The sequence below is a fragment of the Oncorhynchus clarkii genome, chromosome 3, assembly GCF_045791955.1.
Source record: "Oncorhynchus clarkii lewisi isolate Uvic-CL-2024 chromosome 3, UVic_Ocla_1.0, whole genome shotgun sequence".
Lineage (NCBI taxonomy): Eukaryota > Metazoa > Chordata > Actinopteri > Salmoniformes > Salmonidae > Oncorhynchus > Oncorhynchus clarkii.
Genome location: NC_092149.1, coordinates 7,853,684 through 7,879,997, shown reverse-complemented (window position 1 = coordinate 7,879,997; position 26,314 = coordinate 7,853,684). Strand labels below are relative to the sequence as shown.

At 42.7% G+C, this 26,314-nt stretch overlaps 1 protein-coding gene across 2 annotated transcripts in view; it reads left to right on the top strand.

The window, feature by feature from the left end:
- LOC139387264 (rap guanine nucleotide exchange factor 5-like) overlaps positions 1-26,314 on the top strand; it is a 67,887-nt gene that overhangs the window by 16,523 nt on the left and 25,050 nt on the right. The gene's annotated exons all lie outside the window — the stretch shown is intronic.

Here is a 26,314-nt window from a genome sequence, read left to right as displayed (position 1 = left end):
AGAGACTGTTCATTTTTTATTGTATATTTCACTTTTGTTTATTATCTATTTCACTTGCTTTGGCAATGTAAACATATGTTTCCCATGCCAATAAAGCCCCTTAAACTGGAGAGAGAGAGAGAGAGAGAGAGAGACAGACAGAGAGAGAGAGAGAGAGAGAGAGAGAGAGAGAGAGAGAGAGGAGTGTCTCTTACTAAAGAGGGATCTTTGACTATGTATGGTGATGAGGAAATAGGGTGATAGAGAAAGAGAGAGAGAATAGATTGAGAGAGATAAAGTGAGAGATGCAGGCTGCTCCTGGGAGAGTGATATATAGAGTGGTGGTAAATGGGAGAAGAGAGGTGGGAGGCTGATATATAGAGCAGTGGGAGATGAAAGAAAGGAGATGGGAGAAGGGAAGCTGATATATAGAGCAGCAGGAAATGGGAGAAGGGAGACTGATATATAGAGCAGTGGGAAATGGGAGATGGGAGGCTGATATGTAGAGCAGTGGGAGAAGGGAGGCTGATATATACAGCAGTGGGAGATGGGAGGCTGATATGTAGAGCAGTGGGAGAAGGGAGGCTGATATATAGAGCAGTGGGAGAAGGGAGACTGATATATAGAGCAGGGAGAGATGGGAGAAGGGAGGCTGATATGTAGAGCAGTGGGAGATGGGAGAATAGAGATGGGAGGCTGATATGTAGAGCAGTGGGAAATGGGAGATGGGAGGCTGATATATAGAGCAGTGGGAAATGGGAGAAGGGAGGCTGATATATAGAGCAGTGGGAAATGGGAGAATGGAGATGGGAGGCTGATATGTAGAGCAGTGGGAGAAGGGAGGCTGATATATAGAGCAGTGGGAGAAGGGAGAAGGGAGGCTGATATATAGAGCAGTGGGAGATGGGAGAAGGGAGGCTGATATATAGAGCAGTGGGAGAAGGGAGGCTGATATATAGAGCAGTGGGAGATGGGCGAAGGGAGGCTGAAATATAGAGCAGTGGGAGATGGGAGATGGGAGGCTGATATACAGAGCAGTGGGAGATGGGAGAATGGAGATGGGAGGATGATATTTAGAGCAGTGGGAGATGGGAGAAGGGAGGCTGATATACAGAGCAGTGGGAGATGGGAGAATGGAGATGGGAGGCTGATATATAGAGCAGTGGGAGATGGGAGAAGGGAGGCTGATATATAGAGCAGTGGGAGAAGGGAGGCTGATATATAGAGCAGTGGGAGATGGGAGAAGGGAGGCTGATATATAGAGCAGTGGGAGAAGGGAGGCTGATATATAGAGCAGTGGGAGAAGGGAGAAGGGAGTCTGATATATAGAGCAGTGGGAGATGGGAGAAGGGAGGCTGATATATAGAGCAGTGGGAGAAGGGAGGCTGATATATAGAGCAGTGGGAGAAGGGAGGCTGATATATAGAGCAGTGGGAGAAGGGAGAAGGGAGGCTGATATATAGAGCAGTGGGAGAAGGGAGGCTGATATATAGAGCAGTGGGAGATGGGAGAAGGGAGGCTGATATATAGAGCAGTGGGAGAAGAGAGGCTGATATATAGAGCAGTGGGAGAAGGGAGGCTGATATATAGAGCAGTGGGAGAAGGGAGGCTGATATATAGAGCAGTGGGAGAAGGGATGCTGATATATAGAGCAGTGGGAGAGGGGAGGCTGATATATAGAGCAGTGGGAGAAGGGAGGCTGATATATAGAGCAGTGGGAGAAGGGAGGCTGATATATAGATCAGTGGGAGAAGGGAGGCTGATATATAGAGCAGTGGGAGATGGGAGAAGGGAGGCTGATATATAGAGCAGTGGGAGAAGGGAGAAGGGAGGCTGATATATAGAGCAGTGGGAGATGGGAGATGGGAGGCTGATATATAGAGCAGTGGGAGATGGGAGGCTGATATATAGAGCAGTGGGAGAAGGGAGGCTGATATATAGAGCAGTGGGAGAAGGGAGGCTGATATATAGAGCAGTGGGAGAAAGGAGGCTGATATGTAGAGCAGTGGGAGAAGGGAGGATGATATATAGAGCAGGGTGAGATGGGAGAAGGGAGGCTGATATATAGAGCAGTGGGAGAAGGGAGTCTGATATATAGAGCAGTGGGAGATGGGAGAAGGGAGGCTGATATATAGAGCAGTGGGAGATGGGAGAAGGGAGGCTGATATATAGAGCAGTGGGAGAAGGGAGGCTGATATATAGAGCAGTGGGAGAAGGGAGGCTGATATGTAGAGCAGTGGGAGAAGGGAGGATGATATATAGAGCAGGGTGAGATGGGAGAAGGGAGGCTGATATATAGAGCAGTGGGAGAAGGGAGTCTGATATATAGAGCAGTGGGAGATGGGAGAAGGGAGGCTGATATATAGAGCAGTGGGAGATGAGAGAAGGGAGGCTGATATATAGAGCAGTGGGAGAAGGGAGTCTGATATATAGAGCAGTGGGAGATGGGAGAAGGGAGGCTGATATATAGAGCAGTGGGAGATGGGAGAAGGGAGGCTGATATATAGAGCAGTGGGAGAAGGGAGTCTGATATATAGAGCAGTGGGAGATGGGAGAAGGGAGGCTGATATATAGAGCAGTGGGAGAAGGGACAAAGATGCAGCCGGTCCAAGATGAGTTCCCTATCAGGTTACCTGCTCCATACCTTGCTTCTGCCAGACCACATCATTGCTCATTCTGATGAGTAAGTGTGTGTTTGTGGCTTCACTGAACTGATCTGAACACCTAGACCTTTTCCAGAGAGGGTTCTAGAATCACGAGCAAATGCAGGAAGCAGTGTAGAGGACTATCAGGAAATGGTGATTTTTGGGTCAATTTGATGTTCAGATCGGGTTTCTATCAGCAGGGGATAGGGACTCAGCTCTGTATGTCCCAATGAGACACTGATCGCCTGTCAAAGATTCTTCATACAGGAACTCCAGAGTCCATTCAGTCCTGGCTCCTCTAAACTAGTCATCTCTCTCTCCTCTCCCTCCCTGTTTTTACCCCCTCCACTCGCTCTCTCTCTGTTCAATCTGCAACCCTGCTAATGCTACTGTTGGGGCCCTGGGCGGCTCTCACTGCTCCCTCCAGAATAACAAGGGGGGGAGATCATACGGGATAATATGGAATCTCAGCTTCACTAAAAACCATGCAACTATAAAATATTGTCTCTACTAAACCTGTCACGAGGAGATGGAGATGGTGGTGTTCTGATGAGAAGTCATTAGCTTCACGCAGGCAGCCGGCCATGAGAAGACTATAATGCTGTGTTCCAAATGGTACCCTGTTCTCTAAGTAGTGCACTACTTGGGGAATAGGGTGCCATTTAGGACGTCGTAGTCAATGTGTTGGGGGTTGATGATAAGCAGAGCTAATATAAATATCCTCATATATAATTGATATCACAATGAAGTGAAAAGAACAATCTTTACAAATATAATATTCAAGCTGCTATAGCTGTTGAGGGTTAGTTCCCAGATACCCAGGCTAACCGAGACATTATAAAGATTGCAGAAAATATCTTTCTGCCAGAGAGCACTTCTTTTAAAGAACACTACAGGCATGTTTGAGGAAGATGTGATTTTTAAAATATTTTTATTTAACTAGGCAAGTCAGTTAAGAACAAATTCTTATTTTCAATGACGGCCTAGGAACAGCAGGCAGAACGACAGATTTGTACCTTGTCAGCTTAGGGATTTGAACTTGCAACCTTCTGGTTACTAGTCCAACATGCTAACCACTAGGCTACCCTGCCACCCCATGAGCTGATAATATAATGTACAGCTCTAGTACAACACCATTGTATTCTACTATATACTATATTCCAGTGGTATTCAAAGTCGGGGTCATGACCCCTGTTGGGGTCACGGGGAAACTACTTTGGGGAACAAAGAAATAAGAGTACAGATTACTGTATGGGACAATATACACGTTTTTTTGAGATAATAATGACACATTTAATTTTATTGAGTAAATGTATCTATTGGTTTCTTTTCATTTTGAAGATAATTTTTTGATGTAAAAACCTAAATGTACCAATTTTAAGGTTGCGTCATTAGATTTGGGGTGGGGTCTCGAAAAGTTATGGGATCCCAGCTGAAACAGTTTGAATACCACTGCTCTTGTCTAATGTAGTACACTATGAAGGGAATAGGGTGCATGTGGGATACACAATGAAGGGAATAGGGTGCATGTGGGATACACTATAAAGGGAATAGGGTGCATGTGGGATACACTATAAAGGGAATAGGGTGCATGTGGGATACACTATGAAGGGAATAGGGTGCATGTGGGATACACTATGAAGGGAATAGGGTGCATGTGGGATACACTATGAAGGGAATAGGGTGCATGTGGGATACACTATGAAGGGAATAGGGTGCATGTGGGATACACTATGAAGGGAATAGGGTGCATGTGGGATACACTATGAAGGGAATAGGGTGCATGTGGTATACACTATAAAGGGAATAGGGTGCATGTGGGATACACTATGAAGGGAATAGGGTGCATGTGGGATACACTATGAAGGGAATAGGGTGCATGTGGTATACACTATAAAGGGAATAGGGTGCATGTGGGATACACTATAAAGGGAATAGGGTGCATGTGGGATACACTATAAAGGGAATAGGGTGCCATGTGGGATACACTATGAAGGGAATAGGGTGCATGTGGGATACACTATGAAGGGAATAGGGTGCATGTGGGATACACTATAAAGGGAATAGGGTGCCATGTGGGATACACTATAAAGGGAATAGGGTGCATGTGGGATACACTATAAAGGGAATAGGGTGCATGTGGGATACACTATGAAGGGAATAGGCTGCCATGTGGGATACAATATAAAGGGAATAGGGTGCATGTGGGATACACTATGAAGGGAATAGGGTGCATGTGGGATACACTATGAAGGGAATAGGGTGCATGTGGGATACACTATGAAGGGAATAGGGTGCCATGTGGGATACACTATAAAGGGAATAGGGTGCCATGTGGGATACACTATAAAAGGAATAGGGTGCATGTGGGATACACTATAAAGGGAATAGGGTGCATGTGGGATACACTATAAAGGGAATAGGGTGCATGTGGGATACACTATAAAAGGAATAGGGTGCCATGTGGGATACACTATAAAGGGAATAGGGTGCATGTGGGATACACTATGAAGGGAATAGGGTGCATGTGGGATACACTATAAAGGGAATAGGGTGCCATGTGGGATACACTATAAAGGGAATAGGGTGCATGTGGGATACACTATAAAGGGAATAGGGTGCATGTGGGATACACTATGAAGGGAATAGGGTGCCATGTGGGATACACTATAAAGGGAATAGGGTGCATGTGGGATACACTATAAAGGGAATAGGGTGCATGTGGGATACACTATGAAGGGAATAGGGTGCCATGTGGGATACACTATAAAGGGAATAGGGTGCATGTGGGATACACTATAAAGGGAATAGGGTGCCATGTGGGATACACTATAAAAGGAATAGGGTGCATGTGGTATACACTATAAAGGGAATAGGGTGCATGTGGGATACACTATGAAGGGAATAGGGTGCATGTGGGATACACTATGAAGGGAATAGGGTGCCATGTGGGATACACTATAAAGGGAATAGGGTGCATGTGGGATACACTATGAAGGGAATAGGGTGCATGTGGGATACACTATGAAGGGAAAAGAGTGCCATGTGGGATACACTATAAAGGGAATAGGGTGCCATGTGGGATACACTATAAAAGGAATAGGGTGCATGTGGGATACACTATGAAGGGAATAGGGTGCCATGTGGGATACACTATAAAGGGAAAAGAGTGCCATGTGGGATACACTATGAAGGGAATAGGGTGCATGTGGGATACACTATAAAGGGAATAGGGTGCATGTGGGATACACTATAAAGGGAATAGGGTGCCATGTGGGACACACTATAAAGGGAATAGGGTGCCATGTGGGATACACTATAAAGGGAAAAGAGTGCCATGTGGGATACACTATGAAGGGAATAGGGTGCATGTGGGATACACTATAAAAGGAATAGGGTGCCATGTGGGATACACTATGAAGGGAATAGGGTGCCATGTGGGATACACTATGAAGGGAATAGGGTGCATGTGGGATACACTATAAAGGGAATAGGGTGCATGTGGGATACACTATGAAGGGAATAGGGTGCCATGTGGGATACACTATAAAGGGAATAGGGTGCATGTGGGATACACTATAAAGGGAATAGGGTGCATGTGGGATACACTATGAAGGGAATAGGGTGCATGTGGGATACACTATAAAAGGAATAGGGTGCCATGTGGGATACACTATGAAGGGAATAGGGTGCCATGTGGGATACACTATAAAGGGAATAGGGTGCCATGTGGGATACACTATGAAGGGAATAGGGTGCATGTGGGATACACTATGAAGGGAATAGGGTGCATGTGGGATACACTATGAAGGGAATAGGGTGCATGTGGTATACACTATAAAGGGAATAGGGTGCATGTGGGATACACTATAAAGGGAATAGGGTGCATGTGGGATACACTATAAAGGGAATAGGGTGCATGTGGGATACACTATGAAGGGAATAGGGTGCATGTGGTATACACTATGAAGGGAATAGGGTGCATGTGGGATACACTATGAAGGGAATAGGGTGCATGTGGGATACACTATAAAGGGAATAGGGTGCCATGTGGGATACACTATGAAGGGAATAGGGTGCATGTGGGATACACTATAAAAGGAATAGGGTGCATGTGGGATACACTATAAAGGGAAAAGAGTGCCATGTGGGATACACTATAAAGGGAATAGGGTGCCATGTGGGATACACTATAAAGGGAATAGGGTGCCATGTGGGATACACTATAAAGGGAATAGGGTGCATGTGGGATACACTATAAAAGGAATAGGGTGCCATGTGGGATACACTATAAAGGGAAAAGAGTGCCATGTGGGATACACTATAAAGGGAATAGGGTGCCATGTGGGATACACTATAAAGGGAAAAGAGTGCCATGTGGGATACACTATAAAGGGAATAGGGTGCCATGTGGGATACATCCATCGCTCAGTGTTGGGTAGGGTTCGTACTTGCCTTCTCTCCCTGAGCCAAACCTCTGAGTGCTGCTATTGATTCCCCCTCAGCACAGATTCACTCATTACCAGAAAGTACACGTCACAAAACAAACAAACAAACAAAGTCCAACTGGAACGTTGTGTTACCATCTACTTAACGAGAGAAGAGATTGTCAACAAAGAAGACTGATGATTTGGTTTGAGGTCTGTCCTGTTCGCTAACGAGCAGACTGATTCTTAACCCGTACGGCGTTGCAATTATGCTTCTTTGGAATGTGTCCCAAATGGCATCCTATTCCCTATAGTGCACTACCGTTGACCCAAGCTCTCTTTAAAAGTAGTGCACTACAAAGGGAATAGGGGAACATTTGGGACACATAAATAGTAGGCTTACATTATTTTGAATGTGTTATTTTTAATAACCAGACCAATGTGATTGTAAGCCTTCATTATTAATCTATGTAATTGCTCTCTGGTGTATTGTCAGAGATGACTACTGGTATATTGCCAGAGATGACTACTGGTATATTGTCAGAGATGACTACTGGTATATTGTCAGAGATGACTACTGGTATATTGTCAGAGATGACTACTGGTATATGGTCAGAGATGACTACTGGTATATTGTCAGAGATGACTACTGGTATATTGTCAGAGATGACTACTGGTATATTGTCAGAGATGACTACTGGTATGTGGTCAGAGATGACTACTGGTATATTGTCAGAGATGACTACTGGTATATTGTCAGAGATGACTACTGGTATATTGTCAGAGATGACTACTGGTATATTGTCAGAGATGACTACTGGTATATTGTCAGAGATGACTACTGGTATATTGTCAGAGATGACTACTGGTATATGGTCAGAGATGACTACTGGTATGTGGTCAGAGATGACTACTGGTATATTGTCAGAGATGACTACTGGTATATGGTCAGAGATGACTACTGGTATATTGTCAGAGATGACTACTGGTATATTGTCAGAGATGACTACTGGTATATTTTCAGAGATGACTACTGGTATATTGTCAGAGATGACTACTGGTATATTGTCAGAGATGACTACTGGTATATTGTCAGAGATGACTACTGGTATATTGTCAGAGATGACTACTGGTACATTGTCAGAGATGACTACTGGTATATGGTCAGAGATGACTACTGGTATATGGTCAGAGATGACTACTGGTATATTGTCAGAGATGACTACTGGTATATGGTCAGAGATGACTACTGGTATATTGTCAGAGATGACTACTGGTATATTGTCAGAGATGACTACTGGTATATTGTCAGAGATGACTACTGGTATATTGTCAGAGATGACTACTGGTATATTGTCAGAGATGACTACTGGTATATTGTCAGAGATGACTACTGGTATATTGTCAGAGATGACTACTGGTATATTGTCAGAGATGACTACTGGTATATTGTCAGAGATGACTACTGGTATATTTTCAGAGATGACTACTGGTATATTGTCAGAGATGACTACTGGTATATTGTCAGAGATGACTACTGGTATATTGTCAGAGATGACTACTGGTATATTGTCAGAGATGACTACTGGTACATTGTCAGAGATGACTACTGGTATATGGTCAGAGATGACTACTGGTATATGGTCAGAGATGACTACTGGTATATTGTCAGAGATGACTACTGGTATATGGTCAGAGATGACTACTGGTATATTGTCAGAGATGACTACTGGTATATTGTCAGAGATGACTACTGGTATATTGTCAGAGATGACTACTGGTATATTGTCAGAGATGACTACTGGTATATTGTCAGAGATGACTACTGGTATATTGTCAGAGATGACTACTGGTATATTGTCAGAGATGACTACTGGTATATTGTCAGAGATGACTACTGGTATATTGTCAGAGATGACTACTGGTATATTGTCAAAGATGACTACTGGTATATTGTCAGAGATGACTACTGGTATATTGTCAGAGATGACTACTGGTATGTGGTCAGAGATGACTACTGGTATATGGTCAGAGATGACTACTGGTATATTGTCAGAGATGACTACTGGTATATTGTCAGAGATGACTACTGGTATATTGTCAGAGATGACTACTGGTATATTGTCAGAGATGACTACTGGTATGTGGTCAGAGATGACTACTGGTATATTGTCAGAGATGACTACTGGTACATTGTCAGAGATGACTACTGGTACATTGTCAGAGATGACTACTGGTATATGGTCAGAGATGACTACTGGTATGTGGTCAGAGATGACTACTGGTATATTGTCAGAGATGACTACTGGTATATTGTCAGAGATGACTACTGGTATATTGTCAGAGATGACTACTGGTATATTGTCAGAGATGACTACTGGTATATTGTCAGAGATGACTACTGGTATATTGTCAGAGATGACTACTGGTATATTGTCAGAGATGACTACTGGTATATTGTCAGAGATGACTACTGGTATATTGGTCAGAGATGACTACTGGTATATTGTCAGAGATGACTACTGGTATATTGTCAGAGATGACTACTGGTATATTGTCAGAGATGACTACTGGTATATTGTCAGAGATGACTACTGGTATATTGTCAAAGATGACTACTGGTATATTGTCAGAGATGACTACTGGTATATTGTCAAAGATGACTACTGGTATATTGTCAGAGATGACTACTGGTATATTGTCAGAGATGACTACTGGTATGTGGTCAGAGATGACTACTGGTATATGGTCAGAGATGACTACTGGTATATTGTCAGAGATGACTACTGGTATATTGTCAGAGATGACTACTGGTATATTGTCAGAGATGACTACTGGTATATTGTCAGAGATGACTACTGGTATATTGTCAGAGATGACTACTGGTACATTGTCAGAGATGACTACTGGTACATTGTCAGAGATGACTACTGGTATATGGTCAGAGATGACTACTGGTATGTGGTCAGAGATGACTACTGGTATATTGTCAGAGATGACTACTGGTATATTGTCAGAGATGACTACTGGTATATTGTCAGAGATGACTACTGGTATATTGTCAGAGATGACTACTGGTATATTGTCAGAGATGACTACTGGTATATTGTCAGAGATGACTACTGGTATATGGTCAGAGATGACTACTGGTATATTGTCAGAGATGACTACTGGTATATTGTCAGAGATGACTACTGGTATATTGTCAGAGATGACTACTGGTATGTGGTCAGAGATGACTACTGGTACATTGTCAGAGATGACTACTGGTACATTGTCAGAGATGACTACTGGTATATGGTCAGAGATGACTACTGGTATGTGGTCAGAGATGACTACTGGTATATGGTCAGAGATGACTACTGGTATATTGTCAGAGATGACTACTGGTATATTGTCAGAGATGACTACTGGTATATTGTCAGAGATGACTACTGGTATATTGTCAGAGATGACTACTGGTATATTGTCAGAGATGACTACTGGTATGTGGTCAGAGATGACTACTGGTATGTGGTCAGAGATGACTACTGGTATGTGGTCAGAGATGACTACTGGTATATGGTCAGAGATGACTACTGGTATATTGTCAGAGATGACTACTGGTATATTGTCAGAGATGACTACTGGTATATGGTCAGAGATAAATGCTTATTGAAATGCATAGCTGGGATGCTTGTTGTATAATGGGAAAGTAAATCTGGTTTGACCTGAGTGTTTGGATGAAGTCATGGCTATTGTATGATAGATTTGCATGCACATGCTACAATAATAATAAGAATCGTACACTTACAATTTTGCTTACGTATTCATTCCACATTAGCTTTCTCTTCCAAGTAACTTCACTTGTAGGGAGAATATGAATAGATAGCAATGCCCATAGTACATAGAGATATAGATGAATAACATCAACGTACAGTTTCTCCTGCAATTTGCATGCAAATCCATTTTTATCTTCTGGAGTGCCTCTTTCTCTCCTTCCCTGATTAAGTGGAAGATGTGGACTGTGTCCTCAACTAATCTCTCCCTGGTCAAGTTCTAGTGGTAGTAACAGGGGCTGTGGGCCTATCTGTGCTGTGTTCAGAGAAGTAAAGGCAGACCAGAGTCTGTGTCCCAAATAGCACCCTATTCCCTATGTAGCGTACTACTTCTGACCAAAGCCCTATGGACACTGGTCAGAAGTAATGCACTATAAAGGGAATAGGGTGCCATTTGGGACACAGAGAAATTGACTGACCGTTGGTTAATAGAATAGAGTCCATGTCCCCAGGCCATTCACTGATCCTTTAGACTGCCTCAGCATGAAAACAGTAAGGAGGACGACCTGAGCTCTTATTGTAGTGAACTGTGTGTAATATTTATAATGTAAGAGATATTTCCAGCATGGCTAGACTTGCAAAAGGATGGTAACTTTCCTAATATTCCCAGGAATTCTGGTTGAAGGATTCTGGACTTCCGGCTTCTGTCCTCCTGAATCCAGAACCTTTCCAACTGGGATTTCAGGAAAACCTGAGAATTTTACAAGCCCAAGCATTGCTCAGCCCATAGCCTATTCTTTCCTTTACTGTGGTCTCCTAAAGCTTCTTAGGGCTAGGCCCCTTTTTTCTCCAATTCCTGTCTGAATGATATGCCCAATGTAAACTGCCTGGAGCTCAGGCCCTGAAGCCAGGATATGCATATAATTGGTACCATTGGGAAGAAAACACTTTGATGTTTGTAGAAATGTTAAAATAATGTAGGAGACTATAACACAATAGATATGGTAGGAGAAAATCCAAAGAAGAACCAACCTGAACTTTTTTTTCTGGAGAGACCATCCTCTTAGAAATGCAAGAGTAAGGTCATATTGAAAATTAGCTCCCTGGATGCAATTCATATGGCTTCCACCGGGTGTCAGCAGTCTATGTTCAAGGTTTCAGGCTTGTAACTTCAAAAACAATTAAGAAATATCAGTTTTAGCAGAAGGACACAGTCTTGGAAATTCGTGTTTGCGTGCACTATAAAGGCAATACGCACCTGATAATTAAAATCAGTTTCCTAAAGAACATACTTCTTTCTGTAATAAATATTATAGTTTGATTATATTTTAGGGTATCTGAGGAGTAAATAGAAACCTATTTTGACTTGTTGAAACAGTTTATGGTGTAGATTTTCGGATTCCTTTCTCTGCATGTTGAACGAGTGGATTACTCAAATCGATGGCGCCAACGAAACACTTTTTGGGATATAAAGAAGGACTTTATCTAACAAAACGATACTAGATGTTATAGCTGGGACCATTCGGATGACAAATCAGAGGAAGATTTTCAAAAAGTAAGTGAATATTTAATTGTTATTTGTGAATGTATGAAACCTGTGCCTGTGGAAAAATATTTTAACGTGGGGCGCCGTCCTCAAACAATCGCATGGCATGTTTTCGCTGTAAAAGTTACTGTAAATCGGACAGTGCAGTTAGATTAACAAGAATTTAAGCTTTCAGCTGATATAAGACACTTACATGTACATACATGCAGGTTTACCTACTTACAAAGCATGTAGAGGTCTGTCATTTTTATCATAGGTACACTTCAACTGTGAGAGATGGAATCCAGAAAATCACATTGTATGATTTTTAAGTAATTCATTTGCATTTTATTGCATGACATAAGTATTTGATCACCGACCAACCAGTAAGAATTCCGGCTCTCACAGACCTGTTCGTTTTTCTTTAAGAAGCGCTCCTGTTCTCCACTCATTACCTGTATTAACTGCACCTGTTTGAACTCGTTACCTGTATAAAAGACACCTGTCCACACACTCAATCAAACAGACTCCAACCTCTCCACAATGGCCAAGACCAGAGAGCTGTGTAAGGAAATCAGGGATAAAATTGTAGACCTGCACAAGGCTGGGATGGGCTACAGGACAATAGGCAATCAGCTTGGTGAGAAGGCAACAACTGCAATTATTAGAAAATGGAAGAAGTTCAAGATGACGGTCAATCACCCTCGGTCTGGGGCTCCATGCAAGATCTCACCTCGTGGGGCATCAATGATCATGAGGAAGGTGAGGGATCAGCCCAGAACTACACGGCAGGACCTGGTCAATGACCTGAAGAGAGCTGGGACCACAGTCTCAAAGAAAACCATTAGTAACACACTACGCCGTTATGGATTAAAATCCTGCAGCGCACGCAAGGTCCCCCTGCTCAAGCCAGCGCATGTCCAGGCCCGTCTGAAGCTTGCCAATGACCATCTGGATGATCCAGAGGAGGAATGGGAGAAGGTCATGTGGTCTGATGAGACAAAAATAGAGCTTTTTGGTCTTAACTCCACTCGCCGTGTTTGGAGGAAGAAGAAGGACGAGTACAACCCCAAGAACACCATCCCAACCGTGAAGCATGGAGGTGTAAACATCATTCTTTGGGGATGCTTTTCTGCAAAGGGGACAGGACGACTGCACCGTATTGAGGGGAGGATGGGTGGGGCCATGTATCGCAAGATCTTGGCCAACAACCTCCTTCCCTCAGTAAGAGCATTGAAGATGGGTCGTGGCTGGGTCTTCCAGAATGACAACGACCCGAAACACACAGCCAGGGCAACTAAGGAGTGGCTCCGTAAGAAGCATCTCAAGGTCCTGGAGTGGCCTAGCCAGTCTCCAGACCTGAACCCAATAGAACATCTTTGGAGGGAGCTGAAAGTCCGTGTTGCCCAGCGACAGCCCCGAAACCTTAAGGATCTGGAGAAGGTCTGTATGGAGGAGTGGGCCAAAATCCCTGCTGCAGTGTGTGCAAACCTGGTCAAGAACTACAGGAAACGTATGATCTCTGTAATTGCAAACAAAGGTTTCTGTACCAAATATTAAGTTCTGCTTTTCTGATGTATCAAATACTTATTTCATGCAATAAAATGCAAATTAATTACCTAAAAATCATACAATGTGATTTTCTGGATTTTTGTTTTAGATTCCGTCTCTCACAGTTGAAGTGTACCTATGATAAAAATTACAGTCCTCTACATGCTTTGTAAGTAGGGAAACCTGCAAAATCGACAGTGTTTCAAATACTTGTTCTCCCCACTGTAAATGATTAAAATCCATAACATTTCAGATTATTTATTTGAATTGCGCGCCCTCCAGTTTCACCGCTAGCGGGACTCCTATCTCTGACATTGCAGGATTACAATAGTTATTGCCATTGGACCTCTCCATCCATACGAGTTGGATTTTCTCTTTTTAATGTCATATCTTTGGTACAAGCAGGGAGACTCATTTCAGGATGGCATGGTACTATTGTAGCCATCTTCTCATAGAAGATAACTTGCCCTGTTTAGTGAGTATTAATATTTATTATGGATACTGCTGGCCCATCCTACAGCTCAGTGGGTATTAGTGTTTATTATGGATACTGCTGGCCCATCCTACACCTCAGTTGGTGGTAGTGTTTATTATGGATACTGCTTGCCCATCCTACAGCTCAGTGGGTATTAGTGTTTATTATGGATACTGCTGGCCCATCCTACAGCTCAGTGGGTATTAGTGTTAATTATGGATACTGCTGGCCCATCCTACAGCTCAGTTGGTAGTAGTGTTTATTATGGATACTGCTTGCCCATCCTACAGCTCAGTGGGTATTAGTGTTAATTATGGATACTGCTGGCCCATCCTACAGCTCAGTTGGTAGTAGTGTTTATTATGGAGACTGCTGCCCCATCCTACAGCTCAGTGGGTATTAGTGTTTATTATGGAGACTGCTGGCCCATCCTACAGCTCAGTTGGTATTAGTGTTTATTATGGAGACTGCTGGCCCATCCTACAGCTCAGTGGGTATTAGTGTGTATTATGGATACTGCTGGCCCATCCTACAGATCAGTGGGTATTAGTGTTTGTTATGGATACTGCTGGCCCATCCTACAGCTCAGTGGGTATTAGTGTTTACTATGGATACTGCTGGCCCATCCTACAGCTCAGTGGGTATTAGTGTTTATTATGGAGACTGCTGGCCCATCCTACAGATCAATGGGTATTAGTGTTTATTGTGGAGACTACTGGCCCATCCTACAGCTCAGTGGGTAGTAGTGTTTATTATGGATACTGCTGGCCCATCCTACAGCTCAGTGGGTATTAGTGTGTATTATGGATACTGCTGGCCCATCCTACAGATCAGTGGGTATTAGTGTTTGTTATGGATACTGCTGGCCCATCCTACAGCTCAGTGGGTATTAGTGTTTATTATGGATACTGCTGGCCCATCCTACAGCTCAGTGGGTATTAGTGTTTATTATGGAGACTGCTGGCCCATCCTACAGATCAATGGGTATTAGTGTTTATTGTGGAGACTGCTGGCCCATCCTACAGCTCAGTGGGTAGTAGTGTTTATTATGGATACTGCTGGCCCATCCTACAGCTCAGTGGGTATTAGTGTTTATTATGGAGACTGCTGGCCCATCCTACAGCTCAGTTGGTATTAGTGTTTATTATGGAGACTGCTGGCCCATCCTACAGCTCAGTGGGTATTAGTGTGTATTATGGATACTGCTGGCCCATCCTACAGATCAGTGGGTATTAGTGTTTGTTATGGATACTGCTGGCCCATCCTACAGCTCAGTGGGTATTAGTGTTTACTATGGATACTGCTGGCCCATCCTACAGCTCAGTGGGTATTAGTGTTTATTATGGAGACTGCTGGCCCATCCTACAGATCAATGGGTATTAGTGTTTATTGTGGAGACTACTGGCCCATCCTACAGCTCAGTGGGTAGTAGTGTTTATTATGGATACTGCTGGCCCATCCTACAGCTCAGTGGGTATTAGTGTGTATTATGGATACTGCTGGCCCATCCTACAGATCAGTGGGTATTAGTGTTTGTTATGGATACTGCTGGCCCATCCTACAGCTCAGTGGGTATTAGTGTTTATTATGGATACTGCTGGCCCATCCTACAGCTCAGTGGGTATTAGTGTTTATTATGGAGACTGCTGGCCCATCCTACAGATCAATGGGTATTAGTGTTTATTGTGGAGACTGCTGGCCCATCCTACAGCTCAGTGGGTAGTAGTGTTTATTATGGATACTGCTGGCCCATCCTACAGCTCAGTGGGTATTAGTGGGCACCCTAGTGGTTCAGCGGTCTAAGCCACTGCATCTCAGTGCTAGAGGTGTCACTACAGACAACCTTGTTCAATTCCAGGCTTTATCACAGCCGGCGGTGATTGGGAGACCCAACGACGGTGCACAATTGGCCAAGCGTCGTCTGGGTTTCACCAGTGTAGGCAGTCATTGTCAATAAGAATTAGTTCTTAACTGACTTTCCCAGTTATAAATAAAGGTTACAAAAAAATAAAGTGTTTTTCTGGACACTCCTCAGACTGGGGTCAGTTCAGGGTTATCTGGAAAGAACAGACACAAGAGATGTAATGTAGTACCAGCAGCACACGAGGTGTGTGTGTGTGTGTTTCTCTTTTTAATGTAATATTAATAAGAGACTCATTTCAGGATGTCTTGGTACTATTGAACTAAATGTGCCACTAGAGCAGAGTGCGTCATACTGTAAAGAAGTACATGATGGGAAGCAGAACCTGCTAATGAACTAAGCCTCTTGCTGAGTCTAGCCCCATCCCATAATTAAATATTCATTGGCTGGTTTAGGCATCCTATTCCCTATAGTGCACCGCTTTTGGCCAGGTGCCAATTAAGACGCAGTAGTTTTTTTTAACTCATTGAAGGCGGCTTGGTCTGCTCAGCGGGTATTAGTGTTTATTATGGATACAGCTGGCCCATCCTACAGCTCAGTTGGTATTAGTGTTTATTATGGAGACTGCTGGCCCATCCTACAGCTCAGCGGGTATTAGTGTTTATTATGGATACAGCTGGCCCATCCTACAGCTCAGTTGGTATTAGAGTTTATTATGGATACTGCTGGCCCATCCTACAGCTCAGTGGGTAGTAGTGTTTATTATGGATACTGCTGGCCCATCCTACAGCTCAGTGGGTAGTAGTGTTTATTATGGATACTGCTGGCCCATCCTACAGCTCAGCGGGTATTAGTGTTTATTATGGATACAGCTGGTCCATCCTACAGCTCAGTTGGTTTTAGTGTTTATTATGGATACAGCTGGCCCATCTTACAGCTCAGTGGGTAGCAGTGTTTATTATGGATACTGCTGGCCCATCCTACAGCTCAGTGGGTATTAGTGTTTATTATGGATACTGCTGGCCCATCCTACAGCTCAGTGGGTAGCAGTGTTTATTATGGATACTGCTGGCCCATCCTACAGCTCAGTGGGTATTAGTGTTTATTATGGATACTGCTGGCCCATCCTACAGCTCAGTGGGTATTAGTGTTTATTATGGATACAGCTGGCCCATCTTACAGCTCAGTGGGTAGCAGTGTTTATTATGGATACTGCTGGCCCATCCTACAGCTCAGTGGGTATTAGTGTTTATTATGGATACTGCTAGCCCATCCTACAGCTCAGTGGGTATTAGTGTTTATTATGGATACAGCTGGCCCATCTTACAGCTCAGTGGGTAGCAGTGTTTATTATGGATACTGCTGGCCCATCCTACAGCTCAGTGGGTAGTAGTATTTATTATGGATACTGCTGGCCCATCCTACAGCTCAGTGGGTAGCAGTGTTTATTATGGATACTGCTGGCCCATCCTACAGCTCAGTGGGTAGCAGTGTTTATTATGGATACTGCTGGCCCATCCTACAGCTGAGTGGGTATTAGTGTTTATTATGGATACTGCTGGCCCATCCTACAGCTCAGTGGGTAGTAGTGTTTATTATGGATACTGCTGGCCCATCCTACAGCTCAGTGGGTATTAGTGTTTATTATGGATACTGCTCAGACTGGGGTCAGGTCAGGGTTATCTGGAAAGAACAGACACAAGAGATTTAATTTGAATGTAATTTTAGTCACATCTGCACAAGAGGTGTCTGTGTGTGTGAGTGTGTGTGCATTAGTGTATGCGTGTGTGTGTGTGTTCTTGCACATCATACAAGATGTGTGTCTGGGTCTTGGGAGTTGTCTACTGTAGTAGCCAGTACCAGTATGCAGTGTTTTAGTGTGTGTGTGTTGAACGTAGCTCTGTGTGCATGTTTCTCCTCATAAAGAGCTGAGTGACTGATGTGTCTACAGCTGTATGCTGTGCTGTGGATTAACATAATGACGTGAGGGTGGGAGTAGTGTTCTGTGGAGCTGAACGCAGCACACAAAGCCCTGGGAAGTACGTGTGAAATTAAAGGGGAGAATGTACAATACTGGGCTGTGAGGCACACTTACACAGAGCTGGGGAGGGAAGACATTCTGACTAATAGGATTTGAACAGCTTGTCTTTGCTCTGTGGCCTGGCGGCATGGCATCCATTCTGGAAACACACACACACGCTCACAGGCATGCACACACACACACACACACACACACACACAGGCATGCACAGACACACACACACACACTCACGCACAGATACACACACACTTGCAGGCATGCACAGACACACACACACACACTGACAGGCATGCACAGACACACACACACACTGACAGGCATGCACAGACACACACACACACTGACAGGCATGCACAGACACACACACACACTGACAGGCATGCACAGACACACACAGACACACACACGCTCACAGGCATGCACAGACACACACACACACGCTCACACTCACACTCACAGGCACGGGCACTCTCCTTCCTCTCAATGACTTGCATAACTTGGACGATCAGTTCTGGCCCTGCACGACACAGAATGTCAACCCGCCCCAAGCTTTTGGACTTCCAAATGTCTTCTTCTCCTGTTTCCTACGTAATAATAGTTTCCGGGACACTCAAGACCTAAATATGTAGTTACAAACAAACAAACCTATTACAGTTTTTACAATCATTTTGGCACTAATTTCAGAATCGTGTGGTCATTTTCAAAACTCTAGACACAAAACTCAAAACGGTCATCACTTGTAACACAGGCTGTCCAATGTTCAAAACATTGCATTGTGCATTAACATCTTTAGAAACCTTGCACTTGCAGAATCATTGGTTCAAATAACTCATTTATCATGAAATACCATAGGAACATTCATTTAAATCCACCACACACAAGATACCAATAGTTTCACTGTGTAGCTGTTCATAAAATCATTAAATATTGTAGTACAAAATCACAACATAGGTTTCTTTGAATCAAATAAATTATTAGCTACAAAAATATATAAAAAAATACAGTAAAACGTCAACTGCAGTGTTCCTCACCTGGCTTACTGTAAAACATCACTGCAGTGTTCCTCACCTGGCTTACTGTAAAGCATCACTGCAGTGTTCCTCACCTGGTTTACTGTAAAACATCACTGCAGTGTTCCTCACCTGGCTTACTGTAAAACATCACTGCAGTGTTCCTCACCTGGCTTACTGTAAAACATCACTGCAGTGTTCCTCACCTGGCTTACTGTAAAACATCACAGCAGTGTTCCTCACCTGGCTTACTGTAAAACATCACTGCAGTGTTCCTCACCTGGCTTACTGTAAAACATCACAGCAGTGTTCCTCACCTGGCTTACTGTAAAACATCACTGCAGTGTTCCTCACCTGGCTTACAGTAAAACATCACTGCAGTGTTCCTCACCTGGCTTACAGTAAAACATCACTGCAGTGTTCCTCACCTGGCTTACTGTAAAACATTACTGCAGTGTTCCTCACCTGGCTTACAGTAAAATGTCAACTGCAGTGTTCCTCACCTGGCTTACTGTAAAACATTACTGCTATGTTCTTCACCTGGCTTACAGTAAAATGTCAACTGCAGTGTTCCTCACCTGGCTTACTGTAAAAAGCAAAACAAAGGATTGATTACTGTACTTCTATATTGCCCTCAACCCCGTCTTGTGGATTTGGCCATAGGTTCTCATCCACATCACAATGGATGTTTTCATTAGCCAAACATCTTGGGAAGAATCTTCAGGGCATGGTGATGTCATTGCACGTGTCATCCATGGCCTGGAGAAGGGTGGCTTGTTCGTGAGGGCGCCTATTGTTACGGTTTTCTAGGTGTGAAGGAGAGTCGGACCAAAATGCAGCGTGTAGATTGCGATCCATGTTTAATGAACGAACGAAAAACACGAATCAATAACAAACACTACAAAACAAAGAACTTAACGAAAACCAAAACAGCCTATACTTGTGTAAACTAACACTGAGACTGAGCCAGGAACAACGACACATAGGACAATCACCCACAACAAACTCAAAGAATATGGCTGCCTAAATATGGTTCCCAATCAGAGACAACGATAAACACCTGCCTCTGATTGAGAACCACTCCAGACAGCCATAGACTTTGCTAGATAACCCCACTAGCTACAATCCCAATACATACACACCAAAACCCCAAGACAAAACACACCACAATACAAAAACCCCATGCCACACCCTGGCCTGACCCAATACATGAAGAAAAACACAAAATACTTAGACCAGGGCGTGACACCTATCATATACCTTCCACCTCCATGTGGAGAAAAATTCCTCAATCGTGTTAAGGAAAGGAGAGTATGGGGGTAAGTACAGGGTGGTAAATTGTGGTTGGGCCTGAAACCAAGCTTGCACCATTTGAGCATGGTGGAACCTGACATTATCCCACACAATGGCATAGGTCATGTCATCAACTCTACAGACCTGATTTAGCTCATCAAGGAAGGTTATATTCGAACAGCGAATCATGTGGCTGCCTGCAACTCAATATGTAGATTATTAGATGTTGTTCGACCAAACATTAGAACAGGCAAGATGAGTAATCTAAGCAACTTTGACACACATGGTGATTCCAGCATCTCAGAAACAGCTGCCCTCCTGGGATTTTTACGCACTACATTCTCTAGAGTTGACAGTGAGCGGCATTTCTGTGGGCAAAAACACCTTGTTAATGAGAGAGGTCAGAGGAGAATGTCCAGACTCACTCAAGCTAACAGAAAGGCCACAAATGCTCAAATAACAGCTGTTTAAAACAGTGGTGTACAGATTGGCACCTCTTAACGTACAACACCATGAATAATTCAGGCTGTTGTGGAGGCAAAAGGGGGTCCTACCAGGTACTAGATAGGTGTACCTAATAAAGTGGCCGGTGAGTGTACAGTAATGTCAAATCTGAAAACATGGTCTGGAAACGTGGTACATGGGACGATAGAAACAGTGTCTGATAAAGAATGATGATGAAACATTACATCCATAGATAATGTAGTCCAATTGGTTCATGTTCCATGGAAATTGGTGTCAATGGATCTCGTTATCCTGAAACTTTCATGATCTAAACATGGAATGTTGTTAGTCAGTTTCCATAAAACTCTGCATTAAGAGTAACGCAACAGTCACTTATCATTTTGACCAGTCGTATCAATTGATAGTTAGATCATTGTAATGAAATGAATAGACAGTCATTTCAGATGTAATGTGTGAATTGACAGTCATCTCAGATGTAATGTGTGAATAGACAGTCATCTCAGATGTAGTGTGTGAATAGACAGTCATCTCAGATGTAATGTGTGAATAGACAGTCATCTCAGATGTAATGTGTGAATAGACAGTCATCTCAGATGTAATGTGTGAATAGAAAGTCATCTCAGATATAATGTGTGAATAGAAAGTCATCTCAGATGTAATGTGTGAATAGAAAGTCATCTCAGATGTAATGTGTGAATAGACAGTCATCTCAGATGTAGTGTGTGAATAGACAGTCATTTCAGATGTAATGTGTGAATAGACAGTCATCTCAGATGTAATGTGTGAATAGACAGTCATCTCAGATGTAGTGTGTGAATAGACAGTCATCTCAGATGTAATGTGTGAATAGACAGTCATCTCAGATGTAATGTGTGAATAGACAGTCATCTCAGATGTAATGTGTGAATAGACAGTCATCTCAGATGTAATGTGTGAATAGACAGTCATCTCAGATGTAATGTGTGAATAGACAGTCATCTCAGATGTAGTGTGTGAATAGACAGTCATCTCAGATGTAGTGTGTGAATAGACAGTCATCTCAGATGTAATGTGTGAATAGACAGTCATCTCAGATGTAATGTGTGAATAGACAGTCATCTCAGATGTAATGTGTGAATAGACAGTCATCTCAGATGTAATGTGTGAATAGACAGTCATCTCAGATGTAATGTGTGAATAGACAGTCATCTCAGATGTAATGTGTGAATAGACAGTTATCTCAGATGTAATGTGTGAATAGACAGTCATCTCAGATGTAATGTGTGAATAGACAGTCATCTCAGATGTAATGTGTGAATAGACAGTCATCTCAGATGTAATGTGTGAATAGACAGTCATCTCAGATGTAGTGTGTGAATAGACAGTCATCTCAGATGTAGTGTGTGAATAGACAGTCATCTCAGATGTAATGTGTGAATAGACAGTCATCTCAGATGTAATGTGTGAATAGACAGTCATCTCAGATGTAATGTGTGAATAGACAGTCATCTCAGATGTAATGTGTGAATAGACAGTCATCTCAGATGTAATGTGTGAATAGACAGTCATCTCAGATGTAATGTGTGAATAGACAGTTATCTCAGATGTAATGTGTGAATAGACAGTCATCTCAGATGTAATGTGTGAATAGACAGTCATCTCAGATGTAATGTGTGAATAGACAGTCATCTCAGATGTAATGTGTGAATAGACAGTCATCTCAGATGTAATGTGTGAATAGACAGTCATCTCAGATGTAATGTGTGAATAGACAGTCATCTCAGATGTAATGTGTGAATAGACAGTCATCTCAGATGTAATGTGTGAATAGACAGTCATCTCAGATGTAGTGTGTGAATAGACAGTCATCTCAGATGTAATGTGTGAATAGACAGTCATCTCAGATGTAATGTGTGAATAGACAGTCATCTCAGATGTAATGTGTGAATAGACAGTCATCTCAGATGTAATGTGTGAATAGACAGTCATCTCAGATGTAATGTGTGAATAGACAGTCATCTCAGATGTAATGTGTGAATAGACAGTCATCTCAGATGTAATGTGTGAATAGACAGTCATCTCAGATGTAATGTGTGAATAGACAGTCATCTCAGATGTAGTGTGTGAATAGACAGTCATCTCAGATGTAATGTGTGAATAGACAGTCATCTCAGATGTAATGTGTGAATAGACAGTCATCTCAGATGTAATGTGTGAATAGACAGTCATCTCAGATGTAATGTGTGAATAGACAGTCATCTCAGATGTAATGTGTGAATAGACAGTTATCTCAGATGTAATGTGTGACTAGACAGTCATCTCAGATGTAATGTGTGAATAGACAGTCATCTCAGATGTAATGTGTGAATAGACAGTTATCTCAGATGTAATGTGTGAATAGACAGTCATCTCAGATGTAGTGTGTGAATAGACAGTCATCTCAGATGTAATGTGTGAATAGACAGTCATCTCAGATGTAATGTGTGAATAGACAGTCATTTCAGATGTAATGTGTGAATAGACAGTCATCTCAGATGTAATGTGTGAATAGACAGTCATCTCAGATGTAATGTGTGAATAGACAGTCATCTCAGATGTAATGTGTGAATAGACAGTCATCTCAGATGTAATGTGTGAATAGACAGTCATCTCAGATGTAATGTGTGAATAGACAGTCATCTCAGATGTAATGTGTGAATAGACAGTCATCTCAGATGTAATGTGTGAATAGACAGTCATCTCAGATGTAGTGTGTGAATAGACAGTCATCTCAGATGTAATGTGTGACTAGACAGTCATCTCAGATGTAATGTGTGAATAGACAGTCATCTCAGATGTAATGTGTGAATAGACAGTCATCTCAGATGTAATGTGTGAATAGACAGTCATCTCAGATGTAATGTGTGAATAGACAGTCATCTCAGATGTAATGTGTGACTAGACAGTCATCTCAGATGTAATGTGTGAATAGACAGTCATCTCAGATGTAATGTGTGAATAGACAGTCATCTCAGATGTAATGTGTGACTAGACAGTCATCTCAGATGTAATGTGTGAATAGACAGTCATCTCAGATGTAATGTGTGAATAGACAGTCATCTCAGATGTAATGTGTGAATAGACAGTCATCTCAGATGTAGTGTGTGAATAGACAGTCATCTCAGATGTAATGTGTGAATAGACAGTCATCTCAGATGTAATGTGTGACTAGACAGTCATCTCAGATGTAATGTGTGAATAGACAGTCATCTCAGATGTAATGTGTGAATTGACAGTCATCTCAGATGTAATGTGTGAATAGACAGTCATCTCAGATGTAATGTGTGAATAGACAGTCATCTCAGATGTAATGTGTGAATAGACAGTCATCTCAGATGTAATGTGTGAATTGCATTTTGAAATGGTAATACTTTGATGTTAAGTGGTGTCATTTTGAACAGGTGATTTTAGTTCAATGAACAAATGATCTTAGCTTTATGTGTATTGTATCCAAGCAATTGGAAAAAGTGTTAGAGTTTTGAAAAATTTGCATTTTGATCATTGGTTGTGAGTTTTGTGTCTAGAGTTGTGAAAAATGACACCAAGGTCCCGAAATTAGTGCCAAAGTGATTGTAAAAAACTGTAATTCCTCTGACAAACACAGCAAATAGTAATTGACTAGTTCTCTGATGAGATCCCTTGAAATTCCTCTCAAATGGAACAGTTTATTTTCACAATGGTGCACTTTCACCAAAGAAACACACAACAAATGATTAAAACCCCACCATTAATTGATTTTCTAGCTGGGTTGGTATATTTACATTGACCAATCTGTTCATCAGTTCACGTTCAGAGACATTGTTTATAATAAAATCAAAGCATATATCTAGGAATGACGTCCTGTAATCTGGAGATGTCTGCACACAAGGACGCAGCAACGTCAATGTTGCTTGTGAACACATTAAAGCAGTGGGTTAAGACTGAGCACATATCAGATTGCCACAACAGCATTGGAAATATAATTTGATTTAGAGCATCGACTGCACCGGCAGTTAGAGAGTCAAGCAGCAGGTTGACAATGTATTGCCTTATCTTCCCCGGTATTCCCTGTAGCAGACAGAGAACAGCCCAGTATACAGTAATGTGAGGCTACGGGGGAAGGAGAAAGTCATTGGGCATAGCTTCAGTATCCAGGGAGAAAATGAAAATGCAACAATCATCATTGGAAAGCGTGTGAGTCATTACCTGAGTAATGACTAGGAGGTCAGGACCAGTAGAAAGATCAACTCACACACATTGAGATCCTCTCTCAATCTCTCTCTCTCTCTGTCAACCTGTGTTCCAATCCTGTGTTCATTCATTCCCTAGATGGGCCCTGGTCAACAGTAGAACACTAGGGAGTAGGTTGCCATTTGATATGTGTTCTAGAGTCATTTTCACATTGCACAAGGATCTTTCACTGATTGTTAGGAGTCATTACTTTCACTGGGTGAGACCTGTCACCCTTATCTAATTAAAAATCCTTTTGCCTTAATGATTTCTTTAAGCCAATGTGCTTTTGCATATTGATATCACAACACTGGGACATTGTGTAGGGGATATATATATATTCATAAATTCTCTGCATGGGGGATGCTTTTCTCAATGATTATATTCATATATTCAAATGTTACTTTTTTCTCCACAATGCATTGGGGTTGCCAGATTGGTTCTTATTTTGTGGCCATCCACAGGTTTGCTAATATGTTTTACACATTGCTCACTGAAGACATTCATTTCAATAGACAATGTAGTGATTGAAAACCTCTGTGGTGTTCTTCCAGGTCAGTACTAAATGAGCTGGACCCAGTGGGAACACAGAGAGGCTGTAGGTGGAGCAGAGAGCTGGACCCAGTGTGAACACAGAGAGGCTGTAGGTGGAGCAGAGAGCTGGACACAGTGTGAACACAGAGAGGCTGTAGGTGGAGCAGAGAGCTGGACACAGTGTGAACACAGAGAGGCTGTAGGTGGAGCAGAGAGCTGGACACAGTGTGAACACAGAGAGGCTGTAGGTGGAGCAGTGAGCTGGACACAGTGTGAACACAGAGAGGCTGTAGGTGGAGCAGTGAGCTGGACACAGTGTGAACACAGAGAGGCTGTAGGTGGAGCAGAGAGCTGGACACAGTGTGAACACAGAGAGGCTGTAGGTGGAGCAGAGAGCTGGACACAGTGTGAACACAGAGAGGCTGTAGGTGGAGCAGTGAGCTGGACACAGTGTGAACACAGAGAGGCTGTAGGTGGAGCAGTGAGCTGGACACAGTGTGAACACAGAGAGGCTGTAGGTGGA